The sequence below is a fragment of the Elaeis guineensis genome, chromosome 11 (assembly GCF_000442705.2).
Source record: "Elaeis guineensis isolate ETL-2024a chromosome 11, EG11, whole genome shotgun sequence".
Taxonomy (NCBI): domain Eukaryota; kingdom Viridiplantae; phylum Streptophyta; class Magnoliopsida; order Arecales; family Arecaceae; genus Elaeis; species Elaeis guineensis.
The window spans coordinates 10,936,598-10,963,606 of record NC_026003.2 but is presented as its reverse complement, the minus strand read 5'-3'; the positions used below and the strand labels follow the sequence as shown (position 1 = coordinate 10,963,606).

At 36.3% G+C, this 27,009-nt stretch overlaps 1 pseudogene; it reads left to right on the top strand.

Annotated features, from left to right (window-relative positions):
• The first annotated feature begins 289 nt into the window (after positions 1–289).
• LOC105061215 (cell division cycle 20.2, cofactor of APC complex-like) lies at positions 290–26,288 on the top strand (annotated as a pseudogene).
• Positions 26,289–27,009: the final 721 nt, after the last annotated feature.

Here is a 27,009-nt window from a genome sequence, read left to right as displayed (position 1 = left end):
TTCGATTTTGCCTCAAGATAACAAATTTATTTAGCCTTTTTTTTTTATCACATCCTTACATCTTATAGATCTTGCAAGGAAAATATTTAAATGTGTTTCTTTCATCTAGGCCATCTAATGATATCACCATAATATTATGATATGATAATTAGATGCTAGGTAAGTGACTTTTGAACCTTACTTCTAACACACTTTCCTATATATATATATATATTATTTTTGTTTCTATTTATACATTCTAAATAACTCTTTCGTTTGAGAATTTGTCAAGCAAGAGAGCGGGAATCTAAGCCTTATAAAATCATGAGGTTGCCAAACCAAGAATTAAGCAACAAATATGAATTTACGATGCCAGTAGTGTGTAACGTTATAGGTACAGCTGAGCCCAGCCCACAATCACCGCCTCCAACGGTTATGTCACCGACACCGCCTACAACGGCTACATCCCCCACCCCTATGAAAAGGGATCATCACACCCCAAACCTCTCAATCGAAGTGATCCAAGCGAAACTCCCAGGAGAAGGAGAAAAGCCTCTTTTCTCTAACTTCTCCCTGCAACGACCTCCCAAGCTCTCCTCCCTCCAAGAAAAGCTCACGTTTTCTTGATTCTTAGTTTTTCTAATTGATCTGCTCTCTAACGTTTTCTATGGTGCAGGGTTTCTCTCCTTCTTAATTTTTATCTGCAATTATTTCTTTATTTTTGGGTTCCAGCCTCTCCTTTCTCTTGGTCGTTCTTTGCTTGTTGCTAACCATGAATGAGGAGGAGGCTTCTCTTCTTCCATCTTTCCGGGAAGGCCCAGTTTGCATTACGCCATCCTCTTCAAGAAGTTGGTTCGAGGCCTTACGTCCCTTCTCTCCACTCCTCGTGGAGAGATTCTTCCCTGCAGAGCGTAAGCATCATCTTTGTTTTAAAGAATCTTTTTGATCCCCACTAATTAGTTCTTTCTTGTATATATTGGTTTTTTTCCTCCCTATTCTTGCTTTATGATCTATTAATGAATATGTTCACTGTTCCTCAGGTGTTCGTGAAAAATTCTCATTGAATTTGTAAAGAATTCCTCCCCCTTTCTGTCCTTCAGACGTTCCCTTTCCTGATCTCTGTGAAAAATTAACTTTTCATATTCGATTTCACTGGAAATATTTGTCTCAAACGTTTACATTCTTTGGATTTAATTTCTTGGCTTGCTGATATTATGAATTCTTTTGAAACTTGATTTATTGATTCGAATTCATGCATATTATGTTTTTAATTCCGCCTAAACTTTCTTTTATGTCTTGGACCAAACCTTTTTTCCTGGTTACAGTCCCTCTGTTAGATGTTTTCTTGAGTACTTTACTATACTAATGCAAAACAAAAACTTTTTTATCAAATTGATGCAGGCTTGAACTTATTTATCAAACTAATGCAAAAGCTAAAAAGATTATTTGGAATAGCATTTTTTCAGCAAAAAATGTCATTTCAAATCGCGTTTCTTTGGCCCGGTCAGCCACTCTTCCACAGCCTACGTGGAAACCCCCCCCAAAAAAAGGTTTAAAAGCGACATTCTGAATGGCGCTTTTAAAAACACCATTCTAAATAGTGTTTTTGCCTATGTAGAATCCCAAAAAAAGAAAAGATTAAATTTGGAAAGCGCCATTCCTAATGGCGCTTCTAAAGTGCCATCCAAGTGGTGCTTCTTAGCCTTATCCCCTACACATTCATGGCTGGATTGAACCTCCACGTCTTGATGCTCAAACGGCAGTTGTGCTATTGGTGGTGCCGGAACAGTATTGGCTGGATTGCTATTCGCTAGAGCTGCATCTAAGATTGTTGGAGCAGTACTGACACTTTGATTTGCTTGTGAGACTAGTATCTAGATTATGAGTATTATCTCAATTGGCTTGCTTCGGTGGTGGTGATGATGGTAATAATGGTGGTGATGTCGGTGGTGCCTTAGATGACTATGGTGGTGGTGTTGTTGGAGCTTTGAATCTGAACTTGGACTATTTTTATAGGTAGATAGTTTTAGGAGAGTGAGTGATAATTTTGGAAGACCAGTCGAGTCGACTTAAAGTCAGTTCGAGTCAATTTTTAAAGTCCTGACAGTCTATTTTAGCTTAAATTCACAACACAATACTTAAATTAACTCACAGCTAGTACACATATTTTAAAATTTTTAAACCCAATTCACCCCTCTTCTTTTGGGTTGTCTAGCTAGGCAACTTATTTTTTTTGTTGGAGCATGTTCTCTCGACTGACACCTTAACGTGATATATTTCTCTCATATATTAGATAAGTAGAGCTAACTTATCTAAATTTGTTTCTTACTATTTTAAAAGATGTAATTGAATTATTTGATATATTATTATTATTTATATTTTGATTTACATGGCTCTTTTAGCATGGCATTTTCTCTCCCAACATTTCGAGATATATCTGAAAACTTGTTTCCATGTCCACAAACTATAGCATCCTAACACTTGAAATAAAACAAGTAAAATATATAAACTAATTTTTGATAGAAACAATAATTAATAATATAAGATAGAATAAAAATATCAAGTCTATAAAAAGAATCTCACAGTACTACAAGTCCAAAAAAGACTAAATCCTATAAGGGCATCGTGGTGCCCGTGGTCGCTTGGACCTTCTCAAGAAGGTCCTCAACGATCGTTTCTGCTCCTGTATCACCTATGATGACCCCTCTCCTATATCAGTGGGTGTCTCGTGGTCATGTATATGAGGAATAGCAGGTGTTGTCGGAATATCTACGAGATAAGTGACCCCCTCATGATGCTCTGGATCAAACAAACCCGATAATAGAGCATCCATCTGCTCAATGAAAGATGGCATCTATGATGATGGACGATCCCAGCTGCACATATCATGCTGCATCTCAGAGATATGTGGGAAGCTCAACTGCCATATCTCTAAAAAATATGGTAATGCCATCGAAACTTCTGGTGATGCTGTAGTTGATCTAGTATGATAAGTGGGGATGTGGTCAGCTTGTCCAATATGCTGATATGTATGCTGACAATGTCATTCAATTGGCCCAATATGACCAATAGCTCCGATTGATCATTAGCAGTGATGGCACATTATGTAAAAATTGTTATCTCATCCAAACGCTCTGTCTGTAAAAATCATACAACATAGTTAACGATTAGAAGTAAAATAAAAACTTAATGAATTAAAATTCAATATGACATTGAAATAAGACATAGTTTTCATAGCTTTATTAAAATGCACACAGTAGAACTTTCACCCTCATATCTTGAAATTGCATAGCATACTGAGGCTGCCTAATGACTCATACTATAATGCTAAGAAATCAAGCCATGTTGTTCTCGGTATATGGATGGCCTTTCAATATGTGATCACCATGAACTATGTGATCTTGTCGTGCACTCTAAATGATGATATACTCTACATGATACGTCAGTCAACATGAGCTCTCTTTCGTCGATCAACATAATGAAGTCGCTGACTGATATCAAACTGCTCTAGGATATTCTGAATCCGGCCAAACTGCTATAGCACAAGATCTGGAAGGTGCCACTTCACCACATCAAAATAAATAAGCGGCACTCTAACAACCCATATATCATGTCCATCTGTGCACATCTGTGGTAATATGGACAATATCTTCTCTGTATATGGCTCTCACAAAAATTGATAGAGTTAAAAATAAAGTCGGATTAGTAAGCTCATTTTTCAGTAGATTATGATATTATAAAATGATATTTGTACATAAATCAAAATTATCTATCTACATGTATCAACCAATGTATTCAGCTGGCATCTATAAATCTGTGCCACCTTCATCGATACGTAGTGAACGTTGAATGCAATATTCCATCTACCTGACAATGTGTACATATTAAAATCAATACTAAATTTCAAGTAATGAAATCAATATTTTTATACTTATATCCCCAAGGTGCGTCTAGTCTGAATGAAATATTAGAGTCTCATTGCTCTGATAGCATTTCAAGCAATTGTCTCCGCAATGAACTGATAGTCGGCATCCTCTTCCATGTCCAAATCTAGCAATTTCAAAAAAATCATACATAATATGCCCAATTAGAGCTACCATAGAATGTAGAAAATTAAAATTTATATATCACATATCTGCAATAATACAAGATAACCATCAATCTCTGATTGATCATGATAAGAATCTCAGTACATAGTCCTGTACAGACAAGCTAATAGTGTATTGCCCCAACTGAGCCTACGAGCAAAATCAATCATCCAACAATGGTAAAAACATCAACCTCACCTTGTTAGTAAGTATCAGGCAAAAGGATATCCCCTAACAACTATAGTACCTAGCCCCTGATATACTGTTGCACCATCTCCTATGGTGGAAGTAGAAGTAAGTGCGGAAAACGATACTCAAATGAAGGATGATGATTGGGTCAGAATTGAAATAAATTCTGATGACCGAGGTTTTGAGTCAGATAAGAATGAGGCTGAAGAATAATAGCTTGATGAGGATAGTAACAATGATGAAGATGAAGATGGTGATGAAAATGAGCAATCTAATATTTGGGATGATGCACCAGAGGAGATGGCTCGCACTAACTACTACTACCATAGGAGATGATATAACAGCATGTCAGGGGCCAGATATTGCGGTTGCTAGGAGGTCTCTTTTTGCCTGATATTTCATCTAACAAGGTGAAATTGATATTTTTATCATTGTTGGAGGATTTAGATTTTGCTCGTAGGCTTAGTTGGGACAGTGCAGTACTAGTATACAGAGCTATGTGTCGGGGTTCTTATCATGATCAGTCAAAGATTGGTGGTTATCTTGTATTATTGCAGATATGTAATATATAAATTTTAATTTTTTATATTCTATTATACCTTTGATTGGATATATTATGTATGATTTTTTTGGAATTGACAGATTTGAGTGTGGGAGAGGATGCCAACTATCAGCCCATTATGGAGATAATTACTTGAGATTCCATCAGAGCAGCAAGATCCTGATATTCCATTCGGGCTAAATGTACTTTGGAGATATAGGTATAAAAATATTGGTTCTATTACTTGAAACTTAGTATTGTTTTTAATCCGATAAAATTCAATTAATATGAACATACTGTCAAGCAGACGGAACGTTGCATTTAATATTTATCACGTATCAATGAATATGGTACGGGTTTATAGATGCCAGCTGGATACATTGGTTGATACACATAGACGGATAATTTTGATTTATGTACAAATATCATTTTATAGTATTTATAATCTACTGAAAAATAAGCTTACTAATCTGATTTTATTTTTAACTCTATCAGTTTTTGTGAGAACCATACACAGAGGAGATATTGTCTATATACCACAGATGTGCACGGATGGACATGATATATAGACTATTAGGATGCTGCTTATTTATTTTGATATGGTGGTTCTAGATCATGTGCTGTGGCAGTTTGATCAGATTTAGAATATTCCAGAGCAGTTTGATACTAGTCAGCGACTTCATCGTACTGATCGATGAGGGAGAACTCATGTTGATTGGCATATCAAGCATGTAGAGTATATCATTATTTGGAATATACGACGAGATCATATAGTTCATGGTGATCACATATTGGAAGGCCATCCATATATCGAGGACTACATGACTTGATTTCTTCGCATTACAGTATGGGTCATTGGACAACCTCGGTATGCAGTTCTAGGATATGAGGGTAAGAGTTATACTATGCATATTTTGATAAGGCTACAAATTATGCCTTATGTCAATGTCATATTGAATTTCAATTCATTAAATTTTTATTTTACTTCTAATCATTAACTATATTGTATGATTTATGCAGATGGAGCGTTTGGATGAGATAGCAATTTTTACACAACATGCCATCGCTGCTAATGATGAATCAGAGTGATTGGTCATATTGGGCCAACTGAATGACACTATCTAACATACATATCGGGATATTGAGCAAACTGATCACATCTCCGTTTATCATATTGGGTCACTTAGCATCACCATATGTTCGATGGCATCACCATATTTTTCAGAGATGTGGCAGTTGGGTTCCTCACATATCTCTGAGATGCAGCATGATATGCGCAGTTGGGATCGTCCATCATCATCGATGTCATCTTTCACTGAGCAGATGGAGACTACTCCATTATCGGGCCTGTTTGATCTAGAGTATCATGAGCGGGTCACTCAGCTCGCAGATGCTTTGGTAGCACCTGTTATTCCTCGTATGCATGATCACGAGACGTCCATTGATATAGGGGAGGAGCCATCACAGGTGACACAGAAGCAAGAATGACTATTGAGGACCTTCTTGAGAAGGTCCAAGCAATCATGGGGCACCATAATGCCCTTGTGGGACTGAGTAATTTTTGGACTTGTAGTATTGTGGGATTTCTTTTGTAGACTTGACATTTTTATTCTATAATTTGTGGACATGGATACAGATCTTCAGATGTGTCTTGGAAGGTTGGGGGTCATGCTAAAAGGGCCATATAAATCAAAATACAAATAATAATAATATGTTGAATAATTCTGTTGCATCTCTTGAAATAGTAAGAAACAAGTTTAGATAAGTTAGCTTCACTTCTCTAATGTATGAGAGAAATATATCATGTTAAGGTGCCAGTTGAGGGAACATGCTCCAAAAAAAATATGTTGAGCTAGACGATCCAAGAGGAGGGAGGGTGAATTGGGTTTAAAAAATTTAAACAGAGAGTGAATTGGGTTTAAAAATTTTAAACAGATATGTGCCCTAGCTGTGAGTTAATTCAAGTATTGTGTTGTGAATTTAAGCTAAAGCAGACTGTCAAGACTTCAAGAGTTGACTCGAACTGACTTCGAGTCGACTCCGATCGACTCGACTGGTCTTCTAAGACTATCATTTACTCTTTCAAGACCATCTACCTATAAAAATGGTCTAAGTTCAGGTTCAGAGTTCCAACTGATGCCACCATTGTAGCCATCTAAGGCACCACCGACATCACCGTCATTATTACCATCATCGCAGCCACTGGAGCAAGCCAATTGAGATAGTACTTATAATCTGGATATTAGTATCACAAGCAAATCAAAGTACCAGTACTGCTCTAACAATCTCAGATGCAGTTGTAGTCCTAGTGAATAGCAATCCAGTCAGTACTGTTTCGACAGCATCAATAGTATAACTACCATCTGAGCACCAAGATGCAGAGGTTTAATCCAGTCATAAATGTGTAGGGCATAAGGCTAAGAAGCACCATCCTTTTAAAAGCACAATTCCTAATGGTTGGCGCTTTTAAAAGCACCATTCAGAATGATATTTTTAAAAGTACCATTTTGAATGGCACTTAAATCATTTTTTGTTTGGAAAATTTCACGTAGGCTGCATGTGAAAATTTCACAAAGGATGGCTGACTAGGTCAAAGAAATACGATTTGGAATGGCATTTTCTCAGTAGAAAATGCTATTCCAAATAATATTTTTAGCTTTTACATTAGTTTGGTGAATAAGTTTAAACCTACATGAATTTGCTAAAAAATTTTTGTTTTGCATTAGTACAGTAAAGTACTCTATTTTCTTTCTAGGCAATCTTTCTTAAAGTTGTATTTTTCTTTATGATTTTTTTAAATATTATTTTTTTATTACTTATTTCCAAAAATATCCCCAATCCTAACTTATTTCTCAATCTACCGTAGGGGACGTGTCACGCATAAAATTGTGGATTCATAAATATTATTTTTTTATTACTTATTTTCAAAAATATCCCCAATCCTAACTTATTTCTTAATCTACCGTACGGGATGTGTCACGCATAAAATCGTGGATCCAACCTATGATGCCACCTTATGAATCCATGATTTCGAGTCCAGATGGCCAAAATCGTTGGTTGATGTATCTGGATGAAATTGTGGGTTTAACCCACGACATTTTCATCGAAATCATGGGCTCAGTCCATATTTTTATTGAAATTGTAGGCCCAGTCCATGATTTCAATATTTTTAAATTCCAACTAAGTTCACCTACTCCCCATCTATCTGAGAAATCTCTCTCCCTATTGGCAACCTATTCCAACTCTAAACCCTCATCCCCACTCTAAAATCGATCTAATGGCTTCAAGAAAAGGTAGAGATATTTCGAAAGGAAAAAAGGCTCGAGTAGAAAAAGAGAAACAACCTTCATATAGGTATGAAGATGATTTATTTTTCTTAAAGAAAAGTTGTTGGAGAGTATTTCGAAAGGAAAAAAGGCTCGAGTAGAAAAAAGAAACAACCTTCATATAGGTATGAAGATGATTTATTTTTCTTAAAGAAAAGTTGTTGGAGAAGAATAATTGATTTAAATTATTTTAGTAATTTTTGAATTTGATCTTTATTTGAAAGGATGGGTTGGCTATCCATGAATATGCTAAACATGCCAACATATGCTAGTCTAGTTAAATATTTTTATAGTAATTTTAGTTTTGATAGTTCAGCTTATTCTATTTCATGATATGTAAAGGTAAAAATTGTCAGGTTTGAATTGTAGTGTTCTTAATCAAATTTTGGATATTCCAATCCGATGGTGATAAATATTTTAATAGTACTTATTGGAGTCATAAATATTTAGGTTATCATACCTATATTAGAACTATTTTTGAGAACAATAGTTTAGCTCAAATTGCTAAATCTAGTGTGCATCTATTACCCCTTGAAAATAGACTAATTCATCATATTTTTATGTTTAATTTTCTACCTCGAGGAGGTTATAAGCATAATGTATCACACCTGGATATTTATCTCCTCAAAATGATTCTTTCAGGGTTAATTTGCCATATTTAATGAAAAATAATATGAATGAATGCTTTCAAGGTCCCAAAACATGTCTATGGAGTTGTCATGACCGCTATCTTTGAGGCCTTTGATGTCCCTATCATAATGATGAAGTTATTAAATTTAGACTCACTGACACCTACAATCAGTCATCTCTGAGGTATATGAGGTATATATTTACTGATGGGATATGGAGGCATGTGTCTGAGGTACATGAAGAAGAAAATGATAGTGAAGGAGAAAGTTAGTTTGCCGATAGAGACTAGCCTAGACATCCTACTCATACACAGTCTGTACAATTTGATCAGCTCAGTTGACTATCATAGAACTTCAATTGATTGATCCTAGAGGTTGACTAATTGGATCAACCAGGCTCGATCGCTAGGCTCATCTGAGGTGATCGATCGGGTCCCTGAGGTGATTGACCACCTCAGATCAAGGTGGTCGATCGAGGTGATCGACCATAGTTGCTCGATTTGAGACCCGTGCCAATGCGGTTGATCGGGTCCATGAGGCAGTTGACCGCCTTAGATCGAGGTGGATCGATCTAGCCGATCGACCATGATTGCTTAGTTTGAGCTGTGCCAATATGGTCGATCGGGTCCCTACAACGGTCGACCACCTGAGTCCAAACCTATTCAATTTGTTCATAGGGCTAGGTCCAAGTTAAAAAAGCTTGGACTTTTTTCTTTGATAAATTAGATAAATTAAACCAAGTGAGCATGGTAGATTCATAGAAGTCAACAAACATAATATTTGATAATAGATTAGTTTTAGAATTCAAATCCTAAATTCTAAAAATCTAAACCCTAAAATCCTAAACTGCAAACCCTAGACCCAGGATCCTAAACCCCAAACCCTAAATCCCAAACCCCTAGACCCTAACCAAAAACCTCAAAACTCCAAAACCGTATTAGATACATATTTACAAAGTTACAAAGTTATGTGGGACTTCATATAGTTATTTGTCCGTTGAGTCGGTGAAGAATGAATATTTGATCTTTTTTATTAATTAAATTTTTTATTTTATATTTTCAATCGATATCCTGTAATCTATCACGCACTCTTGAATATGGACCAACATAGTGTATATGCTTTTGGGTCAACACCAAAATGACAAGTAACAAAAGGACCAACATACCATTAATTCATAGAAAATATACAAATTTATTAATAAAAAAATCATGTCCATGTGGTACACATAATAAAACAAAAAAGATCATGTCCCACATGACGGTCGTCACTTCTTCCTTACAGGTTGCTTCCAACGATCCATAGGCTGAGCTTCATTGGGACTTTCATGCCTTAGTATCATGCTCTATCTACGTGTCAGTCTTCTATATAGCTCCTCACCTGTATAGCCTCCTGTATGATATGAAACTTTCCTAATGGGTAATATCATCTATCATCTACCGCATACTCAAAATATGCAATAGTCTCCTCAACGGACTAAAATGGGTCATATCATCGTGCACATATGCGGCTGAGGACATATATGGACCGAATGCAGGGAAGTTCAGAATCAAGAATGTAGAGACAGTATGTCATCCGCTACCTCGTTTGTACAGATCAAGAGGTGCTCCCGATAACGATGGATGTAGAAAAGATGGAGTGGACTCTGAGATGTCGCAATCATGATCATAGACATCAATGGAGATATGACCATACTCATCGATGGCATGGAGGAAAGTGTATATCTCCTGGATGATATGGACAGAGAGTCCGGATGAGCAAAATCATAAATCTGTACTAGATTGTCACTCCAACATAAACAAGTAAGAGTAGTACAAATAATAATAATAAATATGAAGAACAACATATCATAAAATTAAGCTCTTACAAGATAGTCAAACATCGCACCACTACAATAAATGAATTGACAAGTGATACGATGGTACTACTCCATATAGGGGTCATAATCGTCTGTGGTACCATCAATTATTGGGCCATCTAGAATATGATCTCACCGACTCTCTTAGAGCTCATCAAATTGTTGATGAGTGATGCTCCAATCATGATCGACTCGTCTCCTAAGGTCGATATGATGCAGTCTAGAACTTATATCATAATCAAATGGAATAGCTTGCCGCATCCCAAACTGGCACATCACTTTATCCGTATAGTGCCATTTTATGGTATGAAAACATAGAAGTTGCACCGACATTACCATATATCTTATCCACTATAGCAATAATCTGATAGAAGTGCAAGAACCTCAGGAGTATATGGCTGCCATATAAGCTTTTTATGAACACGATTAAATATAAATACTTTGAATGAAGTCATTCCAAACATAATTATGATATATGTAAATCAATTATAATTATATCTACTCAGCTTTGAGACGAACGAGTTGGTTATCGATATATCATCAAAACATGGATGGAAATCTGTGTCATCGAGAAAGCATCTCTCATCTGTGCAATGAAGTTGGATAGGTGAGTTATATATGATTCAAAATAGTGAGGATAAGAAAATTATCATTCAACATTCATTATGGATCTTATGACGGGCGGACCATGTGGCAATACACCTCCATCAGCCAAATCCATAATAGGATCTATAGGAGGATGACCTAATCTACGAAAAGCAATAAACGAAAATCTATCCCACGCCTACGCCTGAAGTAAAATTAAGGATCCTGCGATATCATGTGCATCTATTCTACTTGCCTTATAAAGCTCTCTTTACAACCAAGCTAGACCCGCTCGCATAAGCCCAGCTGCAGTATCCTGTAGCCTCAAAATCGATAAGTAGTGGCAAAAACATGATATGCATCAATTATTTGATTTATCCATGAATAGACATCCTTCCTTCAACTACGAAATATACATCCTAGCATAACGCTGTATGACTATAACATCGGCATTAGGTGATAGCTTGTGAAACTGTTGTCCTAACCATACCATACTCAATCGAAAATCTTTGAGTTTATCAGGTGAGATAATACCTAACAGGTCAAAGCATATCTGTCATCAATTCTGGCATGTACTATCTATAATTGAAAGACCATCGACTGATAAATCCAACTAGATGCTGACGTCCTCCAACATGGTAGTATAGTCTCCATGTGGCAGGTGAAATGTATGTCTCCGAGCGTTACTGCTCTACGAATGTAGTGATTAAGTGCTAATCTAGTGATATGAAACCAACATGGCAAAAGCTGTAAAATTTGACCTATTGCAGATATGGCACTATGCTTATATCGAGTGTTGTCGATCGAGACATGACCAACTTCCTCCATCGACATATAAGAAAACCAAAACATCAATGTAAATAATTATTTATATTATTTTAATAATATAATATAAATACATGACCATCCCAGATGGCTGATGATCGATGAGTAGCCTATGCATATAGTATGGAATGATCTATCGGATATGGCTCCATGTATAGAATATGCCACTGACATTAACATAATGCCACTGACATTAATAGTAACAGGTATGAGTATATTAGTGCTGACGATATACTATATAGATGGAATATTTTGTACTATACTAATATCGAAGCAAAGATAACAAACAATATATCATAAATAAAAAGTGGAATAAAGGTTCATTATATTTCAACAAATTACAACATTAAATACAAAGTTTCATTAGTCTTCATCAAAGGTTCATCCTCTGTTTCTTGGACATGTCCGACTGTCATGTCTTTCTTTGCCGCAAATCCGACATCAAGGTCTATTGCCGACTTCCATCCAATCTATTTTATTCTTAAGTCTCGAGGATCGTGGTCTTTTCTTCTGTTGCAATCATTCTTTCTGTGGTACCATCAACATGTCATTTGTTGGTTGTGAGCAATACTCTGTATGTGGGATTGGATGAAATTAATGACTGTAATTGTGATGGTACTCCTCTAGAGTATAGCACTGATCAATGTATTAGTAGAAATTAATTGATATATGAGCACAAACGGCCATCAAATGTGAACACGACAAAGATAGCACTACCATTTCTCACACGTACACATATGCTCCGATAATCATACTATCTACACCTAATATCATATTATTAAAAATTAAATTTATTCATTTTTTATAAATAATAATATAGTCATAAAATAAAGATTTTTCATTACTGTTCACCTGAGTATTGTTGCCTTTATTCATACTATCTGCACCTAATAGATTTATGCTCCGATAATCATACTATCTGCACCTAATATCATATTATTAAAAATTAAATTTATTCATTTGTTATAAATAATAATATAGTCATAAAATAAAGATTTTGCATTGTTGTTCACCTGAGTATTGTTGCCTTTATTCATTTAAGGCCCACGGATGCCATTTGCAATTGAAACACCCTATCTATCTTATCAAATCTTGTAACATTATGGGATGTGTCTTTGGATTGGTTGGCGATTGCACTAGTTATAGTAAAAAGGATAAATCTTTCACCCTTATTAAATGCACCGTGGAAATATTATATACAAGCCGGAAGAATACTAGTTGCACCACCGAAGTTACTGACAGGAAGCAAGCATTCTGGAGTACTCCATTGAAATGTTCATACAAATTAGTAGTCATCATTTGAAATCTTCGATCACCATCATGTGCAAGGGCCCATTTATCTATAAGAATTTCATTCAACCACTACATGACTTCCGAATTTACTTGTTCAATCTTTTTCATGTATTTGTCAAACTTTCTGACTTATATTTGCATGTCTGCTCTTTTTACCTAACCTCTCAATCTTGAATTCCAAAATTTTGCATTGAAGTTGCTCGCTATATGATGCTAGCAATATGCATGATATGCATTGAATGGTTGCCAACCAAGATGTTCATTTTTCACAGTGGATAATATATCTGCATGCCGATCTGAAATCAGAAAGATGTTCTGACGTGATGTAACAATACATCTCAGGCAAGCTAAGAGTCAGCCCATTGTATCAGTAGACTCTTCATCTACTATAGCAAATGTAAGTGGAAATATTTGATTGTTTTTTTCGATGATAGTTGCAATTATCAACTTCTTTCGGTACTTTTCATACAAAAATGTAACATCAATACCGATTATGAGTTTACAGTGTTTGAAGCCTTCAATCGATTGTGCAAAGGCCCAAAAATATGATCAAATATAGCACATGCTGAGTGATCGATAGGAGTGCTAATAAATTTTATTCAAGAGTCTGGATTAAATTCTTCTACAGCACGTAATCACTTTGATAATAAGTCATATGACTTATCCCAATCTTCATATATTAAGGTCATTACTTTTTGCTTCACCTCTTATAGCTTTCTATAATCGGACGTATAGTTGAATTTATTCTTTATGACTGCACCACTGTCGGTGATGGAAATTAGGGGTACTTCTTTTATAGGATCTCATATTTTATTAGCGATGAATTTTGAATCAAGCTCAGAATGATCTTGAGAAAGCATTGTCGAAATACATGTATGCGGACCAATATATCATGTGATTTCGAAATAATCATACCATTTAGTCGTTCGAAGCATCTGATTGTATTCTGACTCTCTATTTTTACATTTAACCATCCAAAGTTTTGGCTTGACTTAACAATTTTAAATTCATGATGTGTGTCAATGAAATCTATTTTACTACCATTTGCAGTCCACCTTATCCGTAAAATGGAGCCCTTTACAGAACTCATCATCTCTTTCTCAAGTGCTACACTATGTCTGCAATACAAAAGATGTTGATACATTAGCAGCCGCCCAATCAATACTTTTAAATATAATAGATAGGCTTCAAACAGTGAAAATTTTAGGCACTCTACAACAAGTGGACACTCTATATCATGTAATATACCAGCTTGCTGAGCATCATCGTCTATATCATCTTCATTTCGTACATCATTTTTTCAAATAGTCAATTATCTATATCAACCGTATCATCGGCAGTTGTATAAATTGAAGTTTATCTGATAATAGTATCTAGCACATCACTATTCACTGTATATACAGACCACATCCTTGTTGTATAGCCAACTTTCTGGTCTAGAATAGCTCCTATAAGCCCTTTTAATGTCTACCATTAAGGCTTATCTAAACGACGATATAGCTCATTTTTCTTTAGAAAAAGAACCATATACGATATTTTTATACTTCTATTTGCCCTCCTATTGAAGGGTACTGTATCCTCGCTGTTTGGGATAAGCAGTTGCAGTGCCCTCGCTTAATGCTCGAGGCGTGCCCTCGCTGGTTGGGTTTATACAGTGAACAGTGATGTGCTAGATACTATTATCAGATAAGCTTCAATTGATACAGTTGTCGATGATGCGGTTGATATAGATAATCGGCTACTTAAGAAAGATGATGTACGAAATGAAGATGATATGCATGATAATGCTCAACAAGCTGGTATATTACATAATGTAGAGTGTCCACTTATTGTAGAGTATCTAAATTTTTTACTGTTTGAAGTTTTATCTATTATATTTAGAAGTATTGATTGGGTGGCTGCTAATGTATCAATGTCTTTTGCATTGCAAACCTAGTGTAGCATTTGAGAAAGAGGTGATGAGTTCTGTAAAGGGCTTCATTTTGTGGATAAGGTAGACTGCAAATGACAGTAAAATAAAATTTCATTCACACATCATGAATTTAAGATTGTTGAGTCAAAACTTTGAATGGTTAAATGTAAAAATAGAGAGTCAGGATACAATTGGATGCTTTAAATGACTAAGCGGTATGATTATTTTGAAATCACATGATATATTGGTTCGCATACATGTATTTCGGTAATGCTTTCTCAAGATCATTCTGGACTTGATTCAAACTTCATTGTTAATAAAATATGAGATCTTGTAAAGGAAGTACTCATAATTTCCATCACCGACATTGGTGCAGTCATAAAAAATAAATTCAACTATACGTCTGATTATAGAAAGCTATGAGAGGAAAAGCAAAAAGTAATGATCTTAATATATAGAGATTGGGATAAGTCATATGACTTGTTATCAAAGTGATTGCGTGCTGTAGAAGAATTTAACCCAGACTCTTGCATAAAATCTATTAGCACTTCTACCGATCACTCAGCATGTGCTATATTTGATCGTGTTTTTTTTGGGCCTTGGCACAATTAATTGAAGGCTTCAAACACTGTAGACCCGTAATAAATATTGATGCTATATTCTTGTGTGGAAAGTATCGAAAGAAGATGATTGCAACTACCGTCGATGGAAACAACCAAATATTTTCACTTGCATTTTTACTTGCATTTACATCACATCAAAACATCTGTCTGATTTCAAATTGTCATGCAGGTATATTATCCACTACATAAAATGAATATTTTGATTGGCAACCACTTAATGCATATCATGCATATTGCTAGCATTATATAGTGAACAACTTCAATACAAAATTTTGGAATTCAAGATCGAGAGGTTTGGTAAAAAGAGTGGGCATGCAAATATAAGTCAAGAAGTTCGACAAATACGTGAGAAAGATTGAACAAGTGAATTCAGAAGCCATATAGTGGTTGAATGAAATTCTTATAGACAAATGGGCCCTTGCATATGATGGTGGCCGAAGATTTCGAATGATGACTACTAATTTGTATGAATATTTTAATGGAGTGCTCAAGAATGCTTGCTTTCTGTTAGTAACTTTGGTGGTGCAATTAGAATTCTTTCGGCTTGTATAATATTTCATCGATCGACGTGTTCAAGCCGAGGATGTATTTAATAAGGGTGAAAGATTTATCCCTTTTACTACAACTAGTATGATCGCCAACCAATCCAAAGACACATTCCATAATGTTACAAGATTTGATAGGGCAGGTGGGGTGTTTCAAGTGTAAACGGCATTCTGTGGGCCTTATATAAACAAAGGCAACAATACTCAGGTAAATAGTGATGTTAAATCTTCATTTTATGATCATATTATTATTTATAATAAATGAATAATTTAGTTTTTAATAATATGAAATTGGGTGGAGATAGTATGATTATCGGAGCATATGTGCATGTGTATCATTTGCCGTGTTCATATTTGATGGCTACTTGTGGTCATATGTCAATTGATTTTTAGTGATACATTGATCGGTACTATACTCTGAAAGAGTACCATCATAATTATAGTCATCAATTTTATCTAATCCCATATGCAGAATATTGGTCGCAACCAATAAATGACATGTTGATAGTACCACAAAAAAAAATAGTTATGACAGCAAGAAAGACCACAATTCTTGAGATTTTGGAATAAAATTGATTAGATGGAAGTCGATAATAGACCTAGGTGTTGGATTGGTGGCGAAGAAGGACATGACAGTCGGACATCCAAGAAATACAGCATGAACCTTTGATCAAAATTAATGAAATTTGTATTTAATGCTGTAATTTATTGAAATATAATGAACTTTTGTTTCACTTTATTTATTATATGTTGTTTGTTATCTTTGTTTTGGTACTAGTATATTATCGAATATTCCATCTATATACATCGTCAGTACTAGTATACTCATACTTGTTACTGTTAATATTAGTGGCATATTCTATACATGGAGCTAGGTTTGATAGCATTGGTGTTTTGATTTTTCTTTTGTTTTGGTTTTGGTAGGAGTCCAACTTTTTTACATATCAATGGAGAAAGTTGGTCATATCTCGATCGACAATGCTCGATATAAGCATAGTGCCATATCTATAGTAGGCTGGATTTTATGACCTTTGCTACGTTCGTTTCATATCACTAAATTGGCACTTGATCACTACGTTTGTAAAGTAGTAGCGCCTGTGGACTTATACATTTCACCTGCCGTATGGAGAGGCACTACCATGTTGGAGGATGTTAGCATCCAATTGGGTTTACCAGTTGACGATTTTCCAATTATATATAGTGCATGCTAGAATTGGCGGCAGGTATGCTTTGACTTGTTAGGTATTGTCCCATCTTCTGATAAACTCAAAGATTTTCGATTGAGTATGGTATGGACAACAGTTCCACAGGCTACCACCTAATATAGATATTATAGCCATACAGTTAGGGCATATATTTTGCAGTTCATGGGAGGATGTCTATTCGTGGATAAATCAAATAACTTGATGCATATCCACTACTTGCTGATTGTGAGGCTATGGGATATTATAATTGGGGTCATGCGGGTCTAGCTTGGTTGTACAGAGAGCTTTATAGGGCAAGTAGGATAGATGCACATGATATCGCAGGACCCTTGATCTTACTTCAGTTGTGAGCATGGGATATGTTTTCATTTATTACTTCCCATAGATTAGGTTATCCTCTTATAGATCCAATTATGAATTTGGCTGACGGAGGTGCATTACCACATGATCCGTCAACCATAAGGTGCATAATGAATGTTGAATGGTAATTTTCATATCCTCACTATTTTGAATCATATATAACTCACCTATCCAGCTTCATTGCACAGGTGAGAGATACTTTCTAGGTGACGTAGGTTTCCACCCATGTTCTGATGATATATTGGTGCCAGCTCGCTCATCTCAGAGCTAACTAGATATAATTATAATTGATTTATATATATTATAATTATATTTGGAATGACTTCATTTAGAATACTTATATTTAATCATGTTCATAAAAAAGTTATATGGCAGTCATATACTTCTGAGGTTCTTGCACTTCTATCAGTTATTGCTTCAGTAGACAAGATATATGGTAATATCGGTGCCACTTCTATATTTTCATATGGTAGGATGGCACTATACGGATAGAGTGATGTTTGGGATGCGACAGGCTGTTCCATTCGATTGTGATATGGATTTTAGATTGCATCATATCGTCCTTAAGGGATGAGTCAATCATGATTGGAGCATCACTCATCAATAGTTCGTTGAGCTCTGGGAGAGTTAGCGAGATCATGTTGTGGATGGTCCAATAGTTGACGGTATCATAAATAATTATGATCCCTACATGGAGTGGTACCATTGCATCATTCATCGATTCATTTATCATAGTGGTGCGATGTTTGACTATCTGAGAAGAGTTTAATTTTGTGATATATTGTTCTTCATGTTTTTTATTATTGTTTATACTGCTCATTACTTGCTTGTTTATGTTAGAGTGATAGTCTGATGTAAATTCATGATCTTGCTTATTCGGACTCTGTGTCCACATTCGGGTATGTCATATAGGAGATATGCATTTCAGTCCTCCATACCGTCAATGAGCATGGTCGTATCTTCATGAATGTCTACGATCATGGCTATGGCACCTCAGAGTCCACTCCTTTATCTTTTCCGCATCCATCATCATCGAGAGTACCTCGTGATTTGCATTGATAAGATAGCCGACGACATACTGCCTCTACGTTTCTGATTCCAAACTTGCCTACATTCAGTCCATATATGTCCTCAGTTGCATACATGCACGATGATATGACCCAATTTTAGTTTTTCGAGGAGACCACAACATATTTTGAGTATGCAGGGGACGATATTATCCATCAAGGAGTTTCGTATCACGCAGGAGGCCATATAGGTGAGGTAGCTACATAGGAGACTATCACGTAGATAGAGCATAGTACTATGGAGCATGAGGGCCATAGTGAAGCTTAACTTATGTGTTGTCAGAAGCAACTTGTAAGGAAGAACCAATGATCACCATGCGGGATATGATTTTTTTTATTCTATTATATGTGTACTACATGGACCTGATTTTTTTTATTAATAAATTTGTACATTTTTCCATGAATTAATGATATGTTCGTCCTTTTGTTACTTGTCATGCAATGTTCAGGTGTTGACTCGAAAGCATGTACACGGTATGTTGGTCCATATTCAGGAGAGGTAGATTACAGGATATAGATTGAAAATATAAAATAAAAAATTTTATTAATGAAAAAAATCAAATATTCATTCTTCACCGACTTAATGGACAGAAAAACTATATGAAGTCCCACATAACTTTGTAACTCTATAAATATGTATTTGATACGGTTTTGGATTTTGGGGTTTTGGGTTAGGGGTTTAGGAGTTTAGGTAGAGCTATCAATTTGGGTTAGGCCCGTCGGGCTGGCCTGCCCCACCATGTAAATGGGGCGGATTGAGTTTATATTTTAGCAACCCATTTAAAAGCAGATCAAATGACCCGCCCCGTATGGGTCGGCAGATCGAGGGGGTCGGGGCGGGTTGGGGCCCGACTAATCCGTCTCTTTTTATTTATACATATATATATATATATTTCAAAAGAGGGTTCTAATTTTTATTGAAGAGATAATTGAAGAAGAGGAAGAAGATGGAGAATTGAATGATGAGGACCACAATAATGATATGGAGGATAATTTTTTGGGACTTTGATTTGCCTCTAAATTAGTTTGAAAATTGAAACTTAAAGTCTTTTAAGGTTGGGTTGTATTAAGTATTTAGTTTAAGTTTGACAATTTCATTTTATGACTCTAAGAATTGAGATATAAGACTTTGATAGGTTGATTTGAGCTCAAATTGAATATGAAATTCAGTTTATATTACTGTTTACAGTTTTTTTTTTTTGAATTTTGACAAGTTGGCTCGTTTAACCCGCGGCCCATGGCGGGTCGGGTCGGGTTGGGGTTTTTCCAACCCATCAGTTAAACGGGCCAGCCCGCCCCGACCTGTTTAGAGGCGGGTCGGGGCGGGCCGGCTCGTCTTGACAGCTCTAGGTTTAGGGGTCTAAGGGCTTGGGATTTAGGATTTAGGATCTTGGATTTAGGGTTTGCAGTATAGCGTTTTAGGATTTTAGGGTTTAGGTTTTAGGATTTGAAGTTTAGGGTTTAGGATTTAGATTTCTAAAACTAATCTATTATCAAATATTATGTTTGTTGATTTCTAAGAATCCACCCATGCTTGATTGGTTTAATTTATTTGTTTATCAAAGAAAAAAAGTCAAGGCTTTTTCAACTTGAACCCTATGAACAAATTGAACCAGAGTTCCGAAAATTTGGATTCAAGCGATCGACCGCCATAGGGACCCGATCGACCGCATTGGCATGGCTCGGACTTAGCAACCGCGATTGACTGACTAAATCGATCGGGCTCGATCGGCCACCTCAGTTTGAGGGGGTCAACCACCTTAAGGGCCCAATCGACCATATTGGCATGGGTCTCGAATCAACTACGGTTGACTAGCCAGATTGATCGACCTCGATCGGCCACCTTGGTCTAAGATAGTTGATCGAGATCGCCTCATGGACTCGATCGACTGCATTGGCACAGGTCTTGGATCGAGCAACCACGATCGATAGATTGGATTGATCGGGCTCGATCGGCCGTCTCGGTTGGAGGCGACTCGCCTCCAGGACTCGATTAACCACCTCAGATCGAGCCTGATGGTCGACCTCCAAAGATCGATCGACCGCCATTCTATGACGGTCAATTGGGGTTTTTTTCTTCTTTTCCTTTTATCGTTGTTGGGTTATTAAGTATTCATATCTCTTTCTAAACCCTAAACCTTAAAAATGCTAAATCTTAAAATCGTAAACCATAAACCTAACCTTAAACCCTGAACCCTAAAAACCACATGGCTATCTGTATACAAGTGCCATCATTGGCCACCATAGTGAATGATGGTGTTAACCCTAAACCCTAAAACTCCAAACCCTAAACCTTAAACCCTAAACCCCAAACCCCTAAACCCGAAAACCCAACCCTAAAACCCAAAAATCCTAAACCCTTAACATCCCCCTTATGCATACTATGATTGTATCTGACAGGCTATCTATTCTCGTATATCAGCATTGTAAGAAAATTTGAGGAAGGTCTTCCTCTATTTCTATTTAATTATGGTGATCAAAAGTTGCATGGCATCTTTAAGGCTGCAAGTCATGGATGTTTGAATGCCAACTCATATGCGCTGCAAGAGTGTTGGTTGCATTGTTAAAATCTTTAAATCAGCTAATGTGGAAGTGGTGTTACTTAAGCTAAAGAAGCCGTCAGCTGAGTTAATTGAGATGATGTTAATTGAAATATAATAGTTATAAGAAATCTCAAGTTCAACATAAAACTAGTCAAAATACATGATTTCATTTGACAACTAAGTGAGCACCAAAAAAATGGAAAATGTGCTTACAGAAGACCAAATTACATTACTCTAAAAACAAATAAAAAGATGATGTATCATGGAATGGAGCCTCAAATATTGCAACCAGAAGTTGGAGCCTAATAATCCGCTGCAAGTTCCTATAGAGGTGGAGGGAACTGACCATAAAACTGCGGTATGAACTGATCAAATCATGCAAATCTCTTATCCAGTTGCACCTCGATGCTATTAACCCGTGCATCGATTCGTGCAAATCCCTCATCCAATCGTGCCTCAAAATTATCAGCCCATGCGTCAATTCGTGCAGTGAGAAATATCTCCAATGCATGTACCTGAGCAGACAATGCTTGCAGATTGGAAGACTGTTGATCAGACTGTACAGACTGTGTACGTTGAGTAGGATGTCTAGGCTGGTCTCTGTCGACAGACGGACCGTCTCCTTCACTATCACTTTCTTCTTCATGTACCTTAGACATACGTCTCCATATCCCATCAGTAAATATATACCCCATACGCCTCAGAGATGATTGATTGTAAGTGTTAGTGGGTCTGAGCTTAATAATTTTACTGTCATCAGTGATAAAAAGATCAAAAGCCTCAAAGATAGCGGTCATAACAGCTCTATAGGGCAAACACGTTTAGGAAATTTAAAAGCATTCATTCATATAATTTATCATTAAATATGGCAAATTAACCCTATCATCCGAAAGAATTATTTTGAAGAGATAAATATCTAGATGTGATACATTATCTCTATAACCTCTAGGTAAAAAATTAAACGTAAAAAATATGATGAATTAGTCTATTTTCAAGTGGTAATAGATGTGTACTAGATTTAGCAGTTCGAGCGAAATTATCATTCTCAAAAACAATTCTAATATAGGTATGATAATCTAAACATTTATGACTCCAACAAATACTATTGAAATATCTATCACCATCTGATAAAATATCCAAAATTTGATCAAGAGCACTACAATCAAACTCGATAATTTTTTTTTTTCACATATGATGAAATAGAACAAGCTAAACTATGAAAACTAAAATTACTATAAAAATATTTAATTATACTAGGATATGTTGATTGTGCAGTGTAATTATAGATAGCCAACCCATTTTTTCAAACAAAAATCCAATTCAAAAATTATTTAAATGATTTAAATCGACTATTCTTCCCCCTACAACTTTTCTCTGAGAAAAATTTGATATAAAATTTTTGCTACACTGATTATTTAAAAATAAGTCATACCTACATGAAGGTTGTTTTTCTTTTTCTATTTTTTTTTCCTTTCGAAATATCTCTACCTTTTGTTGAAGCCAATAAGTCGATTTTAGAGTGGGGATAAGGGTTTAGGGAATAAGTTGCCAACAGGGGAGAGATTTCTTAGATAGATGGGGAGCAGGGTGGGCTCGGTTGGAATTTAAAAACATTAAAATCATGGGTTCAACCTATGATTTTATCCTGGCACGTTTTCTGGCCAAAATCTTGAGTTGAACCCACGATTTTGGCTATCTGGACTGGAAATCGTAGGTTGAACCGATGATTTCACGCATAGTACGCCCCCTATGGTAGATCAGAAAATAAGTTAGGGTTGGAGGTATTTTTGGAAATACGTAATAAAAAAATAATATTTAAAAAAACCTTCTTTATTGAATTCACAATTCTATCTTCTTGTTTTCATCTAAGTCTTTCTTTGTTTCTTTTCGGTGTGTGAAGAGCTGAAACCTTCTTTGTTTCTTTTCACCTAAAACTTGTTTTTTTATTGAATATATAATTCTGTCTTCTTGTTTTCGCCTTAAACTTTCTTTGTTTCTTTTTGGTGTGTGAAGAGCTCTTTCTTTGGATGTTTCACTTATTCATTGCTATGAGTTACTGGTTTCTTGGGGTAATTAATACATGTTCCTTTTTGGGCAGTTGGGAGGAGAAAGATTCATTCCAGACCAGTCTGTGATGGATTTTGACATGGCCTACTATCTGCTGACCGAGACAAGGAAAGAGAAGGAGAACACTGCAGGGGCACCCCCATCCAAAGAGACATACAGAAGGCTTCTTGCTGAGAATCTTCTGAATAACAGAAATCGAATCCTTGCTTTCAAGAGCAGGCCTCTGGTGTCCACAGAAGGGGTCCTTCGAGAAGCTTGCGCCAATGCTTCTTCTCAAGTCAAGTCGGCAAAGCCATGAAGATGTTGTTCCCCAAGTGAGTTTTCTTCCTTCTTGGCAATACCTTGTTTATTTGAGTGTTCAGTCATCTTGGCCAATAATGTTGCTGTTTCTGTTATTTCCTTGGGCTTTATTGATCTTTTGGCAGTCTGCTGAGAGGATTCTGGATGCACCAGACCTTGTCGATGACTACTATCTGAATCTGATGGATTGGGGAAGAAGCAATATTCTGTCGATTGCCCTTAGGAACACTGTGTATCTGTGGGATGCTTCGAATGGTTCTACTTCTGAGCTTGTGACTGTGGATGAAGATGTTGGTCCTGTCACCAGTGTCAGTTGGGAAGCACATTGCCGTTGGCCTGAACTCCTCCGAGGTTCAATTGTGGGACTCAAGCCCTTTTCTGATTAGTGTCATTTCTTCTGCTTCCCTTTTGTGATTGCCTTTTCTTTGAGGTTGTGAAATTTGAATTTTTGGGATTTGCATTGATGGGTTGTCAAAGATGTCTATGTATATATGTATCTTGTTCTTGTTATCCTGGGTTGATGGATGAAATCAAAGACAAGATTTTGTATAGTTGCTCAAAAACTACTGAATTTATTGTATTCTATTTTCTTTGTTGGGTTGGAGATGAATCCAATCAAAGCTGAAACTTTTATTTGGGTTACAAAAAGAACCTTTTAATGTTTTCAGTTTTTTTAGCTATTGCATATTGTGAATCTGAGGTATTCATGGTTACAGAAAGACTGTTAGTTTTGATTCCTTGCTATATGCAAAGTTTTATGGTTCTTGTAATCCAGGGTTTCTCATAGAACTCAGATTTCCCTGTTTGCATCTATGATTCTGAAATATTATGGCTTTGGATGATGTTACTCATTAGTGGTTTCTGAATCTTGTTTCTTATAAATCTACAGTTAAGAACCCTGAGAGGAATCCATGGACCTTGAGTTGGATCTCTTGCTTGGAACAACAACATTCTCTCAACTGGGGGTACTGACAACTACCATGGTCACCAGCAAGAGGTCTGCAGGTTGAAGTGGTCAGGCTCAGGACAGCAACTGGTGAGCGGGGGCACTGACAACCTCCTTCACATCTGGGACCTGTCAATGGCCTCTTCAAATCCATCTCCAGGACAAAATCAGTGGCTCCACAGTTTGGAGGACCATGCAGCCACAGTTAAGGCCCTTGCATGGTGTCCCTTCCAGAGTAGCTTGCTTGCATCTGGTGGTGGCAGCGGCGATCAATGCATCAAGTTTTGGAACACCCATATGGGTGTTTGCTTGAATTCAGTGGACACTGGGTCTCAATTGTGCCCTCTTGTGGAATAAGAATGAGTGTGAATTGCTCAGCTCTCATGGCTTTCTTCAGAACCAACTGACTCTCTGGAAGTACCCTTCAATGGTGAAGATTGCAGAGCTCATTGGCCACACCTCTCAGGTTCTCTTCATGGCTCAGGTATGTTTGACATTTTCTTCAGACTTAACATGAACCTAGATTGCTGCTAATGACTTCGTATACATATATTTGATTGCTGATGGTCTATTTTTATTGGAATTTGTAGAGCCCAAATGGCTGCACAGTAGTGTCTGCAGCGGGGGATGAAGCATTGAGATTTTGGAATGTATTTGGAACTCCTGAAGTACCAAAGCCTGCTGCCAAGACAGCTAGTGCTGCCGCCCTTTGCTAGTTTTAATCACATTAGGTGAGGAATGAGGCAGAGAGATGTGGGAAGGATGAGTCTTGATCTGATCCTTTGGAGCATGGCAAAATGGGAACAATTGCACAGAAGACCTAGTAGTTGTGATGCAAGGGTAGTATCATTTGGAACGGTTTTGGATCATTTTGTGCTTTAGTGTCATCAAAGTTTTGTGATATTACTTGAAAAAATTAACCTTAAGTTTTTTCTCACGTATTTTGTTGTAGATCATATTACTGGCAGACTAGTTTCCCTAGAAAGGTAAATATGTTCATAAAACCTCATATCTGAGTCTAAAACAATTTTAGTTTTAGATTAAGATGCAATATATAACAGCTAAAATCTCATATCACTGAGGTAATGACTCATTAGGACTTAAAATTTATGTGGAATTGGTGATAACATATTTAGATAAATCTTGTGTTGAACATGCTTTATATTTTCAACTTAGATTGAATGTGCTAGTGAAGATAGAACACGCTTTATAAAAAGAAAAAAAAAACAATTGCATTTGTTGTTCTCAATTAATAGTCATTTAAGAAAAGATATAAATCTAATATTTTATAGTACATAATACTTGTCCATTATCATCATATAATAGCATAAATGGATATGATATCTACAAACAAATGAAATATTAGTGAAGATGACAAAAAGACATGTTTCTTCTGACTGTAGACAAATTATATGTATTTACATACTTTATGATTGTATGTTATATGTGATATTGTTGTGAGAAGCTATATCGTTGTTAGTGTTCTAGCCTATGTTTTCCCAATCAACATTCATTTATTTTCTGTAAGCAATTCAATTTACAATACAAATAAGATTTGCTTTCTGCTATTATGATGCTTGGCAAATTGTTTTCTGGCCCTTAAATTTAAAGTAGCCTTGACTTCTATGTGCTCATTACTGCATTGTATTTATTACAGGAGAGCCGATATGTCATAGTGGAGGCTGGCTATCCGCAATCTGTGTGTAACTGATCTTCTTTGTTAGGCTCCATGAAGTTTTAGTATTTTTCTAATGGTCCTTCAATTATTTTTGACCACAGGGAGCTTGGAATATTAATTTCTGCTATTTCTTTCCAGCCTGTGGGCTTTATTTGTGAGCAAAGTAATATCATCTTTAGGCAGGGATGCTACTCATTGACTAGTTTTTACTCCTGACTAACTGGATGCTCAAATAACAATGTGGCTTTAATCTGTTTCACTAACATTTCACAATAATCCGACTGATTACTTGGATAACGCAAATCACCCTGTAGGATTGCACCATTTTCTTAGTCTTGTGATTGCAATATTTATGAGTTTCCCTGCTCTTCCTAACTTTTCCTTTTCCCTGCCTTCTCTCCTCAGCTGACTCTGACCATTATGGTAGATAATCTTGTGGATTTGGTAGATGGA